Genomic DNA, 17,620 nt, shown 5'->3' with positions numbered 1-17,620 from the left:
GACTTGAATATAAAGAAGGAAACTATAAGTAAATTAGGTGAACACAGAATAGTAGATTTGTCAGATCTTTGGGAAAGGAAAGATTTTAAGACTAAGTAAGACTTAGGAAAAATTACAAAATGTAAAATAAATAATTTTTTTTACATTAAATTAAAAAGGTTTTGTACAAACAAAACCAATGCAACCAAAATTAGAAGGAAAGCAACAAATGGGGGGAGGATCTTCATAACAAAAACCTCTGACAAAGATCTAATTACTCAGATTTACAAAGAACTAAATCAATTGTACAAAAAATCAAGCCATTCCCCAATTGATAAATGGGCAAGGAACATGAATAGACAATTTTCAGATAACACAATCAAAACTATTAATAAGCACATGAAAAGGTGTTCTATATCTCTTGTAATCAGAGAAATGCAAATCAAAATAACTCTGAGGTACCACCTCACACCTAGCAGATTGGCTAACATGACAGCAAAGGAAAGTCATGAATGCTGGAGGGGATGTGGCAAAGTAGGGACATTAATTCATTGCTGGTGGAGTTGTGAATTGATCCAACATTCTGGAGGGCAATTTGGAACTATGCCCAAAGGGCGATAAAAGACTGTCTGCCCTTTGATCCAGCCATAGCACTGCTGGGTGTGTACCCCAAAGAGAGAATAAGGAAAAAGACTTGTTCACAAATATTCATAGCTGCACTCTTTGTGGTGGAAAAAAAATTGGAAAATGAGGGGATGCCCTTCAATTGGGGAATGGCTGAACAAATTGTGGTATATGTTGGTGGAGGAATACTATTTGCTCAAAGGAACAATGAACTGGAGGAAATCCATGGGAACTGGAATGACCTCCAGGAATTGATGCAGAGTGAAAGGAGCAGAACCAGGAGAACAATGTACACAGAGACTGATACTCTATGGTACAATCGAACATAATGGACTTCTCAATTAGTAGCAGTGCAATGATCCAGAACAATTTGGAGGGATTTATGAGAAAGAACACTATCCACATTCAGAGAAAGAACTGTGGGAGTAGACACAGAAGAAAAACAACTGCTTGATCACATGGGTCAATGGGGATATGATTGGGGATGTAGACTCTAAATGATCACCCTAGTGCAAATATCAATCATATGGAAATAGGTTCTGATCAAGGACACATGTAAAACTCAGTGGAATTGCATGTCAGCTATGGGGGTGGAGGGGAGGAAAAGAACATGGTTCTTGTAACCATGGAAAAATATTCTAAATTGACTAATTAAAATTTTTTAAAGGTAAAAATAAAATATAAAAATAAAGGTCTGGTACAGAAAGGATTATAGAGTCAGGTTCTCTACCTCCATAGGCTGCTCCCTACAGAAGATCATAGGATCACAGAATCATAGATTTCGAGTAGTGTTATAAGGAAATAAGTATTGTCATTCTTGCTCTTTAAGAGTAGACGTCTTCTGGAGCTCCAGCTCTTTAAGAGGCCCTCCATGAAAGAGGAAGAGTAGTCAATTAGAGACTCCATTTTGCTCTGACTTCCTTGGGTCATTATCTCAGACAAAGATTGGTTAGTGACTTTTGAGAGAGTTACTTTTGGAAGTTTGAGATACACCTATGAAGTAGAGTTAAAGTCTGATTCTGGAAAACTTCTCCTGAAGGGAGAAGGAGCTGTCAGAGGAGCTCTGTCCACTCGCTCTGACTTGGGAGCAGGGCCTGCGTCAGTATCTCTCTGCCAAGAGATTCTGACAGTTATATCTGACAGTTTGATTTTATATATCAATTTAAGGTTCATGGTTTAATTAGATAGAGAAATATTATTTTAGATAGTGAGAGCAATTTAAGGAGGTCTGCCCTGGCAGACAAGAAGCTGCAAAGAAAGCAGTTATTTTGGGGGGATTTTATTTAGATATTTTAGTATAAGACTAAGAGATTTCCTTTTTCCTACCTACTATTTCCTGTCCCTGCTTCTCCTCAGAGATTAAATAGATAAGGGTTGTAGCAAACTGCTTCAGGTCATTTATCAACTGCCTGCACAATAGTTTAACTCCTAACAACTATCTACAAAACGGGTTTAATATATAAGCTTTAGTTTATCAATAACAGCTTTAGCTTATTAATCACAGCATCAATTTGCCCATTAACAGTAGGAAGGAACCTTAAGAAGACATCTACAAAATTATTTTACAAAATAGGAAACCAAGACCTAGACACATTAATTTATTTGCCCAAGATCACACAGGTAGTAAAAGTCAGAGTCAGACTATAATTGAATCCAAGTCCTTCAATTCCAAACCCAGTGCATTTTCTATTTGTGACATTCTGTCTTTCTAAGAAGCTGTCTATAGGCTCTTCCAAGGAAGGAGTCTCTCAAATAAATGGGACACTCCATGGTACTTTAAGATCCCAAACACATTTTATTCACAAAGAATCTTCTCCAAGGATAAAGTTCTTGTGTCTCAAAGACCTGGCTAGCCTGCCTCAGTTTTCTGACTGTAAAAATTAAATTAGTCTCTAGTAATAAAAGTATTATATTTTGAGGTTTATTAAAGATTATTAGAAATCAAGGATACAAAATAATAAACCACGTGCATAGGGCTGATTAGCCCATTCACCGCCTATTTACTACATGTTGCAATGTCCGAGTAGAGGAAGTGAGAGGAAGAGATAGGCATTACAGCCAGCTTAAATACAAATTGTAAACTCGCTTAGGTGGAGACTCAGGTGAGATTATAGGGAATTCTGGGAAATACCTAGGACTTCTGGGGATTGAAGTCTAGGGTTCAACTCTCTATTTTTACATGACTCAGATTTGGATGTTGATGATGTTAGCTGCTCCAGAGATCACTTACTCAGAGTTGCTCTGGATACCTGCCCAAGCACTGGGAAGGCCCTTGCCCAAAATTCTGCCATTTTGATGGTTTTGATTGGGTCTCTCTGATAGGACAAAATAAACTCTACAGATTTGCTGGCAAAAGGAAAAGGAAAACTGTAAAATAATTGATTCTTCACACCTGGAGACAAAACACTTTAATTAATATCTGTTGGCTGTTGGATGCTTCTATACATGAATGTAGGGTAGGACAGTGGGAGGGATGATGGCCAAATAAAATCCTTATCCCCATTTTCAGGCAGTGTGTTCCCTACATTGAATACCTGTAGAAGTCCTAATGGCAATAGCCTGAAAGTTTTGTATCTACAGTAAGGTGAGTTTCCAGGAGCTGAGTTTTTTGTGACCCTGCCCTGGTCTCTGGTCCATCTTCTCTGAGCTTCCTGAAAAGCAGCTCTGTAGGTCTTCCAACCTCAGTAAGAGCCAGGATATTCCCCTCCTGGCCAACCTAGATTTCCTGGCTGAGATGGAAAGGATTACAATAATTATGACACTTCTTGGCAGAGAAGGAATGGACTAGAGGCGAGGAATGAAACACGCATTTGTAGAGATGGGCACTGTGTTGATTTGTTTTGTTTGTATGTATCTGTTACAAGGAAGTATACTAGTGGGAATGATTGGGAAGTAAGAACATGAACAAAAAAATTCACAAAGAAAACAAAAGAACAATATAGATGGGGGGCGGTGAACAAAGAATGCTGTAGAGAATGGACCCTAATAGGGGCTGATGTCTCTAGTAGCCTTTTCTGGGGCACAAGGACAAGATATAACTGTCCTTGGAAGAGACTGTTGGTGAAGTTGAAGCCAAGAGAAGGATCATAGATCATTGAATCATAGGTGATAGAAACAGAATCTTGGAGGTGGAAGGCACTCAAGAGGTCAACCAGGCTGTTGTGTCATATCCATGACCAGTAACATTCCCAATGGCCCCCAACCAGTTTAAAATGTCATTGGGAAATATTTAATAAAATAGATAAAAATACAATAGAACATAGATGTTAATAGATGTTCTCCTAAGTAGGGATCCTTATGTGCAGTTTAGTGAACTCTGTTTCTATTTGAGTTTGACTACCACTGACCTAGTCCAGTTCTCACCTGAAGTATAGACTGTGTCTGACATTCTAAGCAAGTGATTTTCCATCTTTCATTTGAACACTTCTAGGAATGGACAACTTACTACTTTTCCTTCCCTAAGGCAACCTATCTCATTTCAAGAGAGCTCTAATTATTTTAAATGTTTCTTCCTCATATTGATCCCAAATGTGCTGCCTTTATAACTTTCATTCATTCATTCATTCATTCAGTTCTAGTCCTTGGAAATTGCCCAGAAATTGTGTAATCCCACTTCCACAGGAAATATTCAATTAGTTAATATTTATTAAAAGCCTACTATATGCCAGGCCAATCAACCAACAAACATTTATTAAGAGCCTGCTATGTTCTTTGTATGGTGCTAGGCACTGAGCATACAAAGTCAAAAGTGAAACAAAGAGTTCCAGATCTCACAGAGCTTACATTCTACTGGGAGAGCTAACATGTGAGTGTATGAGTGCAAATTTAGAGACTTCCCCATCCCAAATGTCCATATACCTGGCCTGTGGTAGTCTTCTGACTCATATTGGTCTGTTGAACCACAATAAGACATGCATATGCAGACTCTGACTTAGTGATGTCATTCTGGTCCTTTCAAGTACAAAGGACAGCAACCATACAGGGATATCCAAATGCATACAAAGAGAGGGGAAGGGAGAGGGCTCAAAGATGGCAAGAGAGTTTGGATCAAAAATGGCTTCATGTTGAAAGGTGGCACTTAAGCTTAAGCTTGAAAGACACCAATGACCAGGAGTCAGTGGGGCACAATGGGCATCATTGGCACTAGAGTCAAAGGTTCTGGACTTACATCCACTTAGCTTCCCTGGGCTTCAAGTTTGCTCATCTGTTCAATGACAGATTTGGACTAGATGATCTCCAAGGTCCTTTCCAAGCTACAGAGTTCTGATCTGATGGGATGGAGGTGAGGACAAGATTGATGGAGACAAAAAATCGTGTATACAGAACAATTTGAGCTGAAATAACAGGTAGCATTTGTATAGTGCTTTAAGGCTTGCAAAGTGCCATACATATATAATTTTACTTGACCCTCACAACAACCCTGGGAGGTAGATGCTTCTATTATCACCCCATTTTAGAGATGAAGAAACTGAAGCTCAGAGAAGTCAAGTAACTTGTTTAAAGTTACCCAGCTAGTGTCTAAGGCAGGATTTGAACTAGAGTCTTCCTAATTTTAAGTCCAGCTACCACTGAAGAGGAGTCATGTAGAATGAGGTGGGAAAGGTAGACAAGGGTCAAATTGTAAAGGTCTTTAAATAATAAAAATGCCCTCAAGGAGTTTTTATCTTGTCAGATAGCCCTCCAAATTCCCTAAAACCTTTCTAGGCTTATCCCCAGGTCCTTCATCTGATCCTTAAATAGGCATAGTTTCAAGTCCCCTCACTCCTTATATTTCTCCTTTTCGCATGTTCAATAGGCCAATGTTCTTCCAAAATGGAAGCTAGGTGGTACAATAGATAGAGCTCCAGACCTGGAGTCAGGAAGACCTGAGTTCAAATCCAGACTCAGACACTTCATAGCTGTGTGATCCTGGACAAGTCACTCAATCCTGTTTGCCTCTATGTCCTCATCTATAAAATGATCTGGAGAAGGAAATGGTAAAGCACTCTAGTATATTTACCATGAAAACTCCAAATGGGGTCATGAAGAATCAGACGCAACAAACTACTGAATAACAACATATAGTTCTTGCTATGTGCCAAGTACTTTGTAATTGTTATCACATTTGATCCTCACAACTCCTTGAAGTAGATGCTATTATTATCCATAGTTAGGATATTAATAGCTTGGAAAAGTGTGACAGACAGAAGTTAAATGACTTGCCCAAGGTCACACAACTAGTAAGTGTTTGAAGCCATATTTGAAACCCAGTATTCTATCCATGGTGTCACATAGCCTTAGACTTCCAAGTCTTATAATTTATTCCTGCTTAATCCTTGGATTGGCTCCCTGTTAAGTCTGGAACTACTTGCTGGCTTTGGCCCAACTCTATAGACATCTCCTAAGACAAAGGATTATCACTTGTGTCCTCCTCAATGTCCTCCATGATATTCCTCCTCCCTAGCTCCATCCATTGGGAATTCTGCAAAAGGATGTATATATACAAGGTGTTCCAAAAGTATCATTACGATTGTGCATGTGATATATATATATAGGAATAATCTAAGACAATTCCAAAGGACTTCTTTTATTTTTTAAACGTTTATCTTTTGTCTTGGAATCAATACTGTGTATCAGTTCCAAGGCAGAAGAGCAGTAAGGACTAGGCAATGGAGGTGAAGTGACTTGCCCAGGGTCATCCAGCTGGGAAGTGTCTGAGTCCAGATTTGAACCTAGGACTTCCTCTCCCTAGGCCTGGCTCTCAATCCAGTGAGCTACCCAGCTGCCCCCCCCCAAAAAGGACTTCTGATAAAAAAAAACATTATCCACCTCCAGAGAAGGAACTGCTGGGGTCTGAATGCAGATTGCAACCTCCAACATTTTTACTTTTTTATTTTTCTTGTTTTGGCTGGGATGAAGGGGGTCTCTCTTCTTTCACAAAAGACTAATATGAAAATATGCTTTAACAGAACCGCATGGATAACCTACACCAAATTGTTTTCCACATCAGGGAGGGGAGAGAGGAAGCTCGCAATTTTTTTATGAATGTTAAAAATATTTATGTGTAATTGGAAAAATATTTAAAATAGATGTCATGTGCATGTGGTACAGTTTCATATAGCACATATGTATGGATATGGGATGTGTACATTACACATAGAAACATATATACTCCAGCACACACATATATAAAATATATGAATATATATTTTATGTAAAGTGCTATTCGGTCACCATTTCTATCTGATCTGTTCATTATGAGTAAGACACCTTTCCGTGAGGGCTGACAGCCCTGACCTCAGAATCAAGAAGATCTAGGTTCAAGATCTGCCTTTTGGGGGGCAGCTGGGTAGCTCAGTGGATAGAGAACCAAGCCTAGAGATGGGAGGTCCTAGGTTCAAATCTAGCCTCAGACACTTCCCAGCTGTGTGACCCTGGGCAAGTCACTTGACCCCCATTGCCTAGCCCTTACCACTCTTCTGCCTTGGAGTCACAGTATTGACTCCAAGATGGAAGGTAAGGGTTTAAAAAAAAAAAGATCTGCCTTTTGATACATACAATCAATGTGAGCTTAGAAAACCAATAAACTTCTTGGTATACCCAGAAGCTCTAAGTCTGTGAGTTGCCGAACAGTTGCTAATCTACACTGGGAGAGAAAGTATTTTCTTACATCAATGATATCACAGATCTAAACCTTTTCCCTTGCTAGAGTCCTATGCCACTCATGAGCTATATCCCATCCCTCCATAAAGATACCCTGTACCATCCGAGTCTATTGGTATTAAAGTCTGATCTCTCTCTCTTTTTAAAAAAAATCCCTAGCTTTTGTCTTAATATCAATTCTAAGACAGAAAAGTGGTAAAGGCTGGTCAGTGGGGGTTAAGTGATATGCCCAAGGTGTCTGAGGCCAGATTTGAACCACAGGACCTCCAAACTCCAGGCTTGATGTGCTATCCACTGAGCCACTCAGCTGCCCCTGATATCTATTAAACAAGGGTACATCAAGCATACTTTGCTATCAGCAAAAGGGCCCATTGTAAGGCTTAAATTTATGGTTGAGACTCAATATAATAATTATTGGTCACCAAAGATTTAATTTCTTAAAATAGTAAATGAAACACTCAAGTCAAAATGGAATTTTAAGATGATTTAATTACACTAGAAGAAAGAAGTTAAGAGAGAGAGAGAGAAAGAGAGAGAGGGAGGGAGGGAGGGAGGGAGGGAGAGGGAGAGGGAGAGGGAGAGGGAGAGGGAGAGGGAGAGAGAGAGAGAGAGAGAGAGAGAGAGAGAGAGAGAGAGAGAGAGAGAGAGAGAGAGAGAGAGAGAGAGAGAGAGAGAGAGAGAGAGAGAGAGAGAGAGAGAGTTAACTCAAACTTCTCTGGCTCAGATTGAGCCAGGCAGGAGTTCAAGGTCTTGGCCAAGGGCGGCCTTCCCCTGAGAGTCAAGGGAAAGGGGAGTCAGTCCTTTTCACTCATGTGACCGATTGAAGGAAGCTGTCTGCAGGAGCTCCTCCAAGCTCCAGTTCCAGGATCGAACTGGCATCTAGCCCTCTCCACAGGAAGTGACGAGAACTCCAAAGGAAGTTCTCTACATCACTTCCTGCGTCTCACATGTGCCAATGGTGGCTCAAGCTTAGCTTAGGACAGTCATTTGTTTCTGATTTGTCATTTGCTAGCACATGTCAGTGTAGTGTGGGTGTGTACATCCCTTGGTGCTAGACTAAGCAAGATGGGGAAAATCTAAAAATCACACCAGCCATCATTTATATACCAAGAAGTCCCCTTCTAAAGAGTTTGAACTCTCATTTTCCTCATCTTAAAAGTGGAAAAAATAATACTTGGACTATAGTTTGAGCTGTTGTAAAGAAATCACTTTGTAAACTATAAAGGCTTTAGAAAGAAATGTGACCTTTTATAACTTCCATAATTTTCCTATGCAGTCAGTTGGCCAGGATTATCACAATGGTTTTCTCTACTGAGTCTTTAGAATAAAATGAAAGGTTTACAATTCTTTGATCTGGCTAATAATTAACCGCTAAATAGAAATATGAGAAGGGAAGGGAAGGCAAAGGAAGGGAAATGTAAAAATGGAGACTTGAATCCAGGACTTCAATCCCCAGAAGTCCTTGCTCCATTTCCCCAGAATGCTTTGTAATATCACTGAATTCTCACCTGGGTCGAGATTGAGATGGGGTATTGGAAAGGCTTCTGAGTCTCGCTTCTCTTCCTGTCTCCGCTGGCAAGCAGACATGTCTCACGATGTGAGTGAAATTGAATTGGGCCTCTCGGCCCACCTGGCACCTGCCTTTCTTACTTGTATTTTCTTAAATTCTCAACCTTTAATAAAACTCTAAAAATATAATACTCCTTGAAGAGAGAAACTAATTTCTACCTGCCTCAGTTTCCATAAATTTTTAACTGTTACAGAAGGCAAGGCAAGACAAAGGAAGGGAACGCAAGGCAAGGCAAGACAAGGGAAGGCAAAGGAAGGCAAGGCAAAGGAAGGCAAGGCAAGAGAAGGCAAGGCAAGAGAAGGCAAGGCAAGGGAAATTAAAACAACTCTGAGGTACCGCCTCACACCTATCAGACTAATATGACAAAAAAAGAAAATGATAGATGTTGGAAGGATGTGGAAAAATTGGAACACTAAGGCATTGTTGGTGGAGTTGTGAACTGATATAACCTTTCTGGAGAGAAATTTGAAGTCATGCCCAAAGAGTCATAAAACTGTGCATGCCCTTTGACCCAGCAATACCACTACTAGGTCTGTATCAAAGATGGAGGAAAGGACATATTTGTACAAAAATATTCATAGCAACTCTTTTCATGGTGGTAAAGAACTGGAAATTGGAGGGATGTCCATCAATTAGTGAATAGCTGAACAAGTTGTAACATGTGATTGTAATGGTATTGTGCCATAAGAAATCTGGAAAGACATATGAAGTGATACAAAGCGAAGTGAGAAGAGCCAGGAGGGCATTGTTATGCAGTGTCAGCAAGAATGTACTATGATCTCCTGTGAATGCAAGGATCCAGGTCAACTCCAGGGAACCCGTGATGAAAAAAGGCAATGGCTATAGAAAGAGTTGATGGATTTTGAATGCAGATTGAAGCATGCTATTTTTCACTTTATTTGTCCATGAATTTTTTCTAGTGTGATATAATTAACACAGAACTATATTTTGTATGATAATACATGTACAGACTGTATCATATTACCTGACATCTTGGGGAAAGGGGAGCAGGATGAAAGGGAGGGCGATAACATGGATTGCAAAATTTCAGAAAACTTATTAAAAATTTCATCGACATGTAAAAAAAAATGAAGACACTTCAAATTCCACCTTGGGCAGGCAGCCTTTCCTATTCCCCTCATTCTAGTTCCCTCCAATCTTCGAGTCTTCCCCCCTCAGGTTACTTTCTCTGTTTTCTACATACATCTTGTATGTGCCTAGTTATTTATATGTGGTCTCCCCTATTAGAATGTGACCTCCTTAAGGGCAGGGACTATTCTTTGCCTGTTTTTAAACCCACAGCATTTAGCATGGCATCTAGCACATATAAATGCTTCATAAATGCTATTGACTAAGGATTACTTTTTGAATAACTGATCATTGGCCAGTCCTGGGCTACTAATCATCTGAATAAACTCATCCTTCATTGGAGCAATCTTCTCTCTAGACTTCTTCACATTTTGCTAACCTGACTCTCCTCCAGCCCATTCATAAAAATCAGCATTTCCCTTTCTGCAGCAGGAACTCACTCCATTTGGAACAGGTTTCTGGGGAAAACTGTCAAATGCAATTCAGTCAGCACTTTCCCTTACTAAGGCTGCTGGTGCTTCATCTGGTGGAGAAAAGGATAATTTCAGGTTTCCTAACTTGCAAAAAGCCTTTCTAGCTAGCCTACAGTGTTGGGGGAATCCTGGAGTAATAGAGGGCTAGACCTGGAAGAGACTTTAGAGCTCACCTACCTCATCCCCTTGTTTTATCGACAAGAACACTGAGAATGGTCTGCTTTTGCTAGTCTGCTGCTTTCTAATGGTTTTGCTAAGAGCTTGTTGAAGCCTCCAAAACAGGGATTGCTTTGGCTCTGATAGAACTGAAGGTGCTGTCTTTTCATTAAATAGACCACTTGGCAGCAGAATTTAATCAGGTAACATGAAAAGAAAAAAGGAAGACTTGGGGTTGAGGGACACATGAGAGCTATCATTGAACATTAGATAGAGAAGAGATTACATTTTGGATCACAAATTTAGATCTGGAAGGGAGACAGTCTTGTCTGACCCTCTCACCTAACATATAAGGAAACTGAGGCTCCATGAGAGGCTAAGTCACTTGATCAATATGGCACACACAGGGAACAAATGGCTAAGCTGGGATTTAAATTTAAGTCCTCTGATTTCAATTCAGCATTCATTCCATGAAATCATGCTGTCTGTTTTAGTTGACTCCAGGAGTCAGAACTGGGAGCAAAGAATAGGAGTTGCTAAAGGGTAGGTTTATACTTAAGGAAAAAATTCCTAACAATATGAATTTCCTATCTCAAGGCTAAATAAATGAACTACTACAGAAGGTAGGGAGTTTCTTGTCATTGAAAATCATCCAGTGAAAAATGGATGCCCATTTACTTGCTGGTAATAGTATAAAGAGAATTCTTATTGGCTTCTGGAGTCCCTTACAGTAGTCATATCAGATTGAACAATGTAGTGTCAGATTCCTCCCCACAGGTGGAAGAAACCCAGATATTTACACTCAATTTTATAAAGCCAAGCATCTAGACCTATGGTGGTGAACCTATGGCACATGTGCCAAAAAGGGCACACAGAGCCTCTCTGTGAGCATATGTGCCTTTGCTCACCAGAGTTCAGTACCAGAAAGCCAGAGGAACCAAGGGCAGAGTTGTTCCACTCCCCTTCTCCATGCACCTGAGGACATTCCTCACTTCCACTGCCCCTCCTCCCAGAGGCCAAATGGGAGCTGCCTCCTCCCTCCCCTGTCTGGGGAAGGGTGGGGTGGCTCTCAGTCTCTAAAAGGTTTGCCATCACTGATCTAGATAGTTGTTGTTCCATCATTTCATTTGGGTTCTAATTCTTCATTACCCCATTTGGGGTTTTCTTGGCAAAGATACTGGAGTGGTTTGCCATTTCCTCCTCTAACTCATTTTATAGATGAGGAAACTGAGGTAAATAGGGTTAAGTGACTTGCCCAGTGACTTGCCCAGGGTCACACAGCTAGTATGCATCTGAAGCCACATTTGAACTTGAGTTTTCCTGACTCTAGGCCAGACACTCCTGCCACTTCACCACCTAAGTGCTTGCATCTTGACAGAATGGTTTCTTAATCCCTGCATATTTACTGACTTCTTTCAAAGTTTTGTATCCAGATGTTCTGGCTTGTCTTGTGATGAAGATACATCAGAGATTCTCAACTTTGTTGTTGTTTTGGTTTTTTTAAATAGTAATTGGTGCATTTGTGCTGTGTCCTTCAAGGGTTCCGCACAGCTATCTTTAGCTTTTCAACTCATTTATGCCATGCATAGCAACACACACACACACACACACACACACACACACACACACACACACATACACACACACACACACACAGCTATATCGGGCTAAGACAGGGAAGAGAAACCAGGTATAAGACAGGTCTAGACAAATAGATTTTGGGAATTAGGATATATAGACAAAGCATTTTAGTGCCTACCATGTTCTAGGAACATAGTAGAGTCAGCAAAGCAGCAGTGGCAAGCAGGGCAAACCTCTGATTTCTTTTTTAACTCTGTGAAATTGTATACACTCTACTGGGTTTTGGTGACCCAGACCCATAGGTATTACACAGAGGCCAGCTAACTCCTGCAGTTAAGACAGAGTCATTTTATTATTAACTCTGACTGTACAAGACGTTATATCAGAGAGCTGTGTAAGCCTGAGTCTTATGAATAAATGCAGCAACAATTTCATCTACCCACAAGTCTTGGATGAACTGTGAGCATCAGAATTCAGGGAAACCAAGGAAACCAGAAAAATCTGCCTCTTCCTACACCTTTCCTATGCCCAGGAATATTCTCCTATGCCCAGGCTCTCCGGAATGATAAAGGTGTCAAAAATGAGGTGACATCATCTGGGAAACTTGGGTGGATAAGTTGTTTTACCAAAGTGAAACCAAGCGTGTTTGAATTTCATGCCCTAAGAAGCTTTCAGAATGTTCTGATTAGAGAGATAATCAGCCATATCCTGCCCTGCCCTCTCACTGTCCATTGAGTTACCCCGCTATTTTGTTTGAGAAGGAAGAGGAAGATATAGGCATAGGCAGCAGGACAGAGGTAGGAATGTGCTGGTAATCAGAACCTGATTTCCTGGGAGAAAAATGCACTCAGGACACACTTTAAATTTAATCTGCATTAACATTTTATCCATCACTTTTTAAAAACTTTAAAAAAATGTTTTTGAATTACATGTAGGAACAATTTTTGACAATTGCCATCTGATATTTTGAAATTCAGAACCTCTTCCTCCCTCCCTTTCTCCCCACTCCCCAAATACGGTCAATAGTCTGATCTGGGTTATACAAGTGTTATCATGAAATACATTTGCAAACTACTCATTAAGAGGAAAGAAGACACATATCACACATACAATAAAAAACTCATCTCCATCCTTTTCTTAAGTCATGGACACTCAACAAAACAATATATCAAGCATTTGCTAATTCCTGACATGTAAAGGCATAATGAAAATCTAACAATTAGCTCTGTGAGCCAGTTATAGAGCGTCACCATGGACCAATGCTTCCTATTCTGTCTTCTGTTTCCTGAGATTGACCAATAACCTGGAACTGCCATTAGAGGGTAATTTGGTAAGGCTCCAGGGGCCATTCTCTGTCTCTGAATTTTCTGTTGAGTCTCTGAGGGAGAACTCTCCCTCTTCCCAAAGACTTATAGGGGGACAGAATTTGTATTTCATTACCCATATTGTTTGCAGGAATACTCAAAGACATTATCATCTCTGGGTATTTGTTTTATGTCCCCAGTAAGATAGCTAAAATCGGAATCATGGAATGTTAGAACTGAAAAGGGACCTCAGAGACTCACTTCAGTCTAACCCCTTTATTTTGTTTTGTTACTTCTTGTTTTATTAATCTACCAGTGATCTGGGGAACCCTTGATTTACAGGACTGAGGCAACCACCCAATCATTAGAGACCATTTGAAGTTCCCAGGTGCCCTTGGTTTCTTGCATTGAAATAAATCGCCAAAATATTCTGCTCACACCCTACCTTTCCCCACGTTGCCTTTGCCTGACAACAAAGAAAAACAAGCAAAATTGACCAACACAACGACCACCTAACAACATATGCAGTGTTTTGCTTCTATAGTCTTTATTGTATCATCTCTTCCCTGGGACCACTATGGGCCACTGCAATTGACCATTGACCAACACAGTGATTGTCAGTTCAGCTGTCTTTTTGCATTGTTTTTATTTGCATTATTGCAGTCCCTGTTCTTCTGATCTGTTCTCTTCAGTCTGAATCAATTCATATGAACCTTCCCATGTTTCTTAATCCATTGTAGTTATTTCTTGCAGCTCAATAATACTCTATTATATTTATCTGCCACAGTTTGTTCTGCCACTCCCCACTGAACAGGCACACATTATGGTTCCATTCTTTTGCTACTATAAAAAGTACTAAAAAGCTACATAAGAGCAGGAGGATTTGGAATGTTCAGAGGGAGTTTTGATTGACAGAAGTGGACCGTTGGAGTCAGGAGCAAAGGATCCTGGTGAAGAACGAAGGGGACCTGAGAAAGATCCCTGGAAAAGGAGGGTTTTTTGGACCGGAGATCTCAGGTTGAGGAGAGGTGTTCTAGTCTTGCTCAAGATCGTTCAAGAGCCAGCCCAGAGATTAGCCCCAAGAACCAGCTGTGGAGCTTCTCAGCAAAAGACTCATTTGTTGCCTTACATCTTCATCAATATCTTAAGAGATTCAGGGAATCAACCATTACAGCTAGAAGGAAAATGAGCCCCCATTGCCTGTGGATTGAATGAACAATTGTGACATATGAATGCAATAGAATATTTTTTAATGTAAGAAAGTATGAGTGTGAAGATTTCTGAAAAATTTGGAAATATTTCTCTGAATTAATGTAGGGCAAAGAAATCAGGACCAGGAGAACATTTCCTCATTGAATGCAATGATATAAAAGAAAACATCATTGATAAACTTTAGAATGATGATCAAGGAAATGACCAATCATGACTTCAAATGACTTAATAGAAAAGCATTATTCCCACCTTTCAGAGCAGTGGTAGGCAATAGGTATAGAATGAAACATACTTTTTCAAAGATGGTTGATGTATTAATTTGATTTGCTTGACTACCTATTTGATGAAAAGAAGAATCTTTCTTTCAGTCTTCAGCCTCCTTGGGGTCCAACAGTACAACTCCCTCATTTTACATATGAGAAAACTAAGGTAGAGGGCCTTCCTAAGGTCACATAGCTATCTGGTGACAAGGTGAGAACTCAGGTGTCCCAGATTCCATATCAGTGTTCAATGTCAAGGAAGAAGCTTCCTAGGAATGTTCCTATAAGGTCTATATGGCATGTTATACAAAGCTAGTATATAATAACTGCTTATCAACTAGTCAAATAAATCATTTCTTGGCTGATTACCTTTATTAAAGGGAAATACATTTTCATTATGTAGAAGAGGATACTATCCACTTTCCTCCCTCCCATACAAAGACTTATGGCTTAATCCAACAAATATTTGTTAAGCACCTACAATGTGTCAGCCATTGTGTTCATTGATGAGAATAACAAAGACAAAAGTAAAACAACTTGCCCTCAATGAACTAGCCCATCCATAGCCACAAGCATTGGAAAATATGGTTGAATATCATCCCTGATGCTAATCTGACTTTACCTCTGGTCATTCTTTCTTGTATTTGTGTCCTGTGTTTGTATGTCATGTCTATGAGTCTCTGCTGTCTCTTTAGCCTTTGTGTATTTTTCTCTGTCAGACAATGATAGACCTGTAAGAGATTAAGGTCTAGCTTCCTGGATCCTTTAGATGTTCTCTAAAATATTCCTAACAAATCTCTATCTAAGCACTTCCAGTGACTGGGGAATTTGCTACCAAAATAGAGGGGCTGCCCAGTGAAAACACAGTACTAGAGGCATGTGCTAAAGATCCTTTTAGCTATTTGACAAACTTGCTTCTAGATATGTGATTAAGTAGAATGGAGACTCTTCTCTTCAGAATATATTCAGTTCTTCCCTCTGGAAGGAATGATGGGTTGATTATTAAATAATTACTATTTTCCAGAGACTGTGATAAATGATGGAGACCCCAAAAAGTAAAGTAAAACAGTTCCTGCCCTCCAGGAGCTCACAGTCTAATGGGGAACATAATGAGGTACATACAGAACAAATAGAAGAAGACTGTGGCATTCAAAATTTTGCTTATTTTATTGACCTTAATGCCGTTCCTTTGCTTTAAGCCAGTGCTCATTAAAGGACTTACTGATTTGTAATTTGATTTCTGTTATGGACATGAGGAAGCACCAAAATAGTGCAGACTACCAAGAAAATTGAAAGGTACTTTCTCATCTCTACCCAAATAAAAGGCAGGCCTGGAGATGGTCACTTTAGATGGAAGCAAAGCAAAGAATTTTAAAATAAAAATTTGGCCTAAGCACTTCTGTATGGGGGCTGGCTAGCTGGCTAAGAATTTAGATCTGACTCACAAAAAGGCTGAAACAGCCCTGGGTTATGGGCTATCTCACAAAAGAATTGACCAATTTCCCTTCAGGAAAGGGATAGCATAGTAGCTAAAATTCAGCAGAAAATGAGAAGGTGGCAGAAAAGAGGATGTCCAGAAGATGATAGAAGCAACCTATAACTCAACAGAGAAAGGAACTCAGCAGAGAGTAATTAATTCCACATGGAAGCAGCAAGTGACAACTTTAGAGGCAGAGCAGTCTTCAGCAGGGGTGCAACCTTAGGTGCATGAGTTGTTCTTACTATTATAGTTCCCTCTTCTGTATATAAGTTCTATACAGGTAGCCCACACTATTGGGCTGGGAACCTGTGGAGAAACATAACTGTATGTGTACAAAAGAATTTTCCTTGTTATTTATCACATTATTCTGTCTCAATTAAATGTTTTTAACTGAATTTAGAATGTATAGTTTTTAATAGACAGGATAACTTGAACGTGGGTATAACTTTTAGGGGCCCATATTTGAGGGAGGATTGAGCTATATTTGGAAGTTTCTCTGGGACCAATCTTTTGGGAAGATAATGCTCTAGCATTGAAGAAGTTCAACGATTTTTCCTTTTAATCCTATTTTCTAGCTACTTTTGGATAGCAGAGTTTTCTGATATGATTTTTGTAGACTAGACCAGTTAATTTAAAAATAAATATTCTACTATTATATGTCAAAGTATTGCTACCATTTTGTTATTAATTATTGAATTGACATTGTGAAACTGGTGTTTAAATGGCATTATTTTGAATTAGCATGGATGCTTAGTTGTTAAAGAACAGGTACCCTGTTGGTGGGAATTAATTCTCATTGAGGACTGTCTGGGGGGAAAGGACTTTAAGGATGGCAATGTTAATACAGCCTCTAAACCATTCTATAGACAAGTAAGAGGAATGTAAAGTTAGGCTAAGATAGACCAAGATAAGGCAGGGTGGTAGTAGCAGCTGCATTATATCAACTTTATGAAATATTACTACATTCTATCACTCCCAAAGTGACAATTGTTGATTGATGACTGGTTAGCAAATCTCTCCACTATTGAGCAGAAAATAATGAAGAAGTTTGAAGACATCTTGATGGGAAAAGGATGGAATGTAGACCATGTGTGAATCTTGCTGGTGGAAGGGGTACCATTCCCCAGCAATTTTGCAATTCAGAAGTTGTACCAACTCATGATTGAAAAGCAACCCCATTTGCTTCAATTTTAAGAAATAGAGACAAACTATCATCAGCAATCTGTGACCACCAGTAGTTGCACCATCTC

The sequence above is a fragment of the Monodelphis domestica genome, chromosome 5, assembly GCF_027887165.1.
Source record: "Monodelphis domestica isolate mMonDom1 chromosome 5, mMonDom1.pri, whole genome shotgun sequence".
Taxonomy (NCBI): Eukaryota; Metazoa; Chordata; class Mammalia; order Didelphimorphia; family Didelphidae; genus Monodelphis; species Monodelphis domestica.
This window is presented reverse-complemented; position numbering follows the sequence as displayed.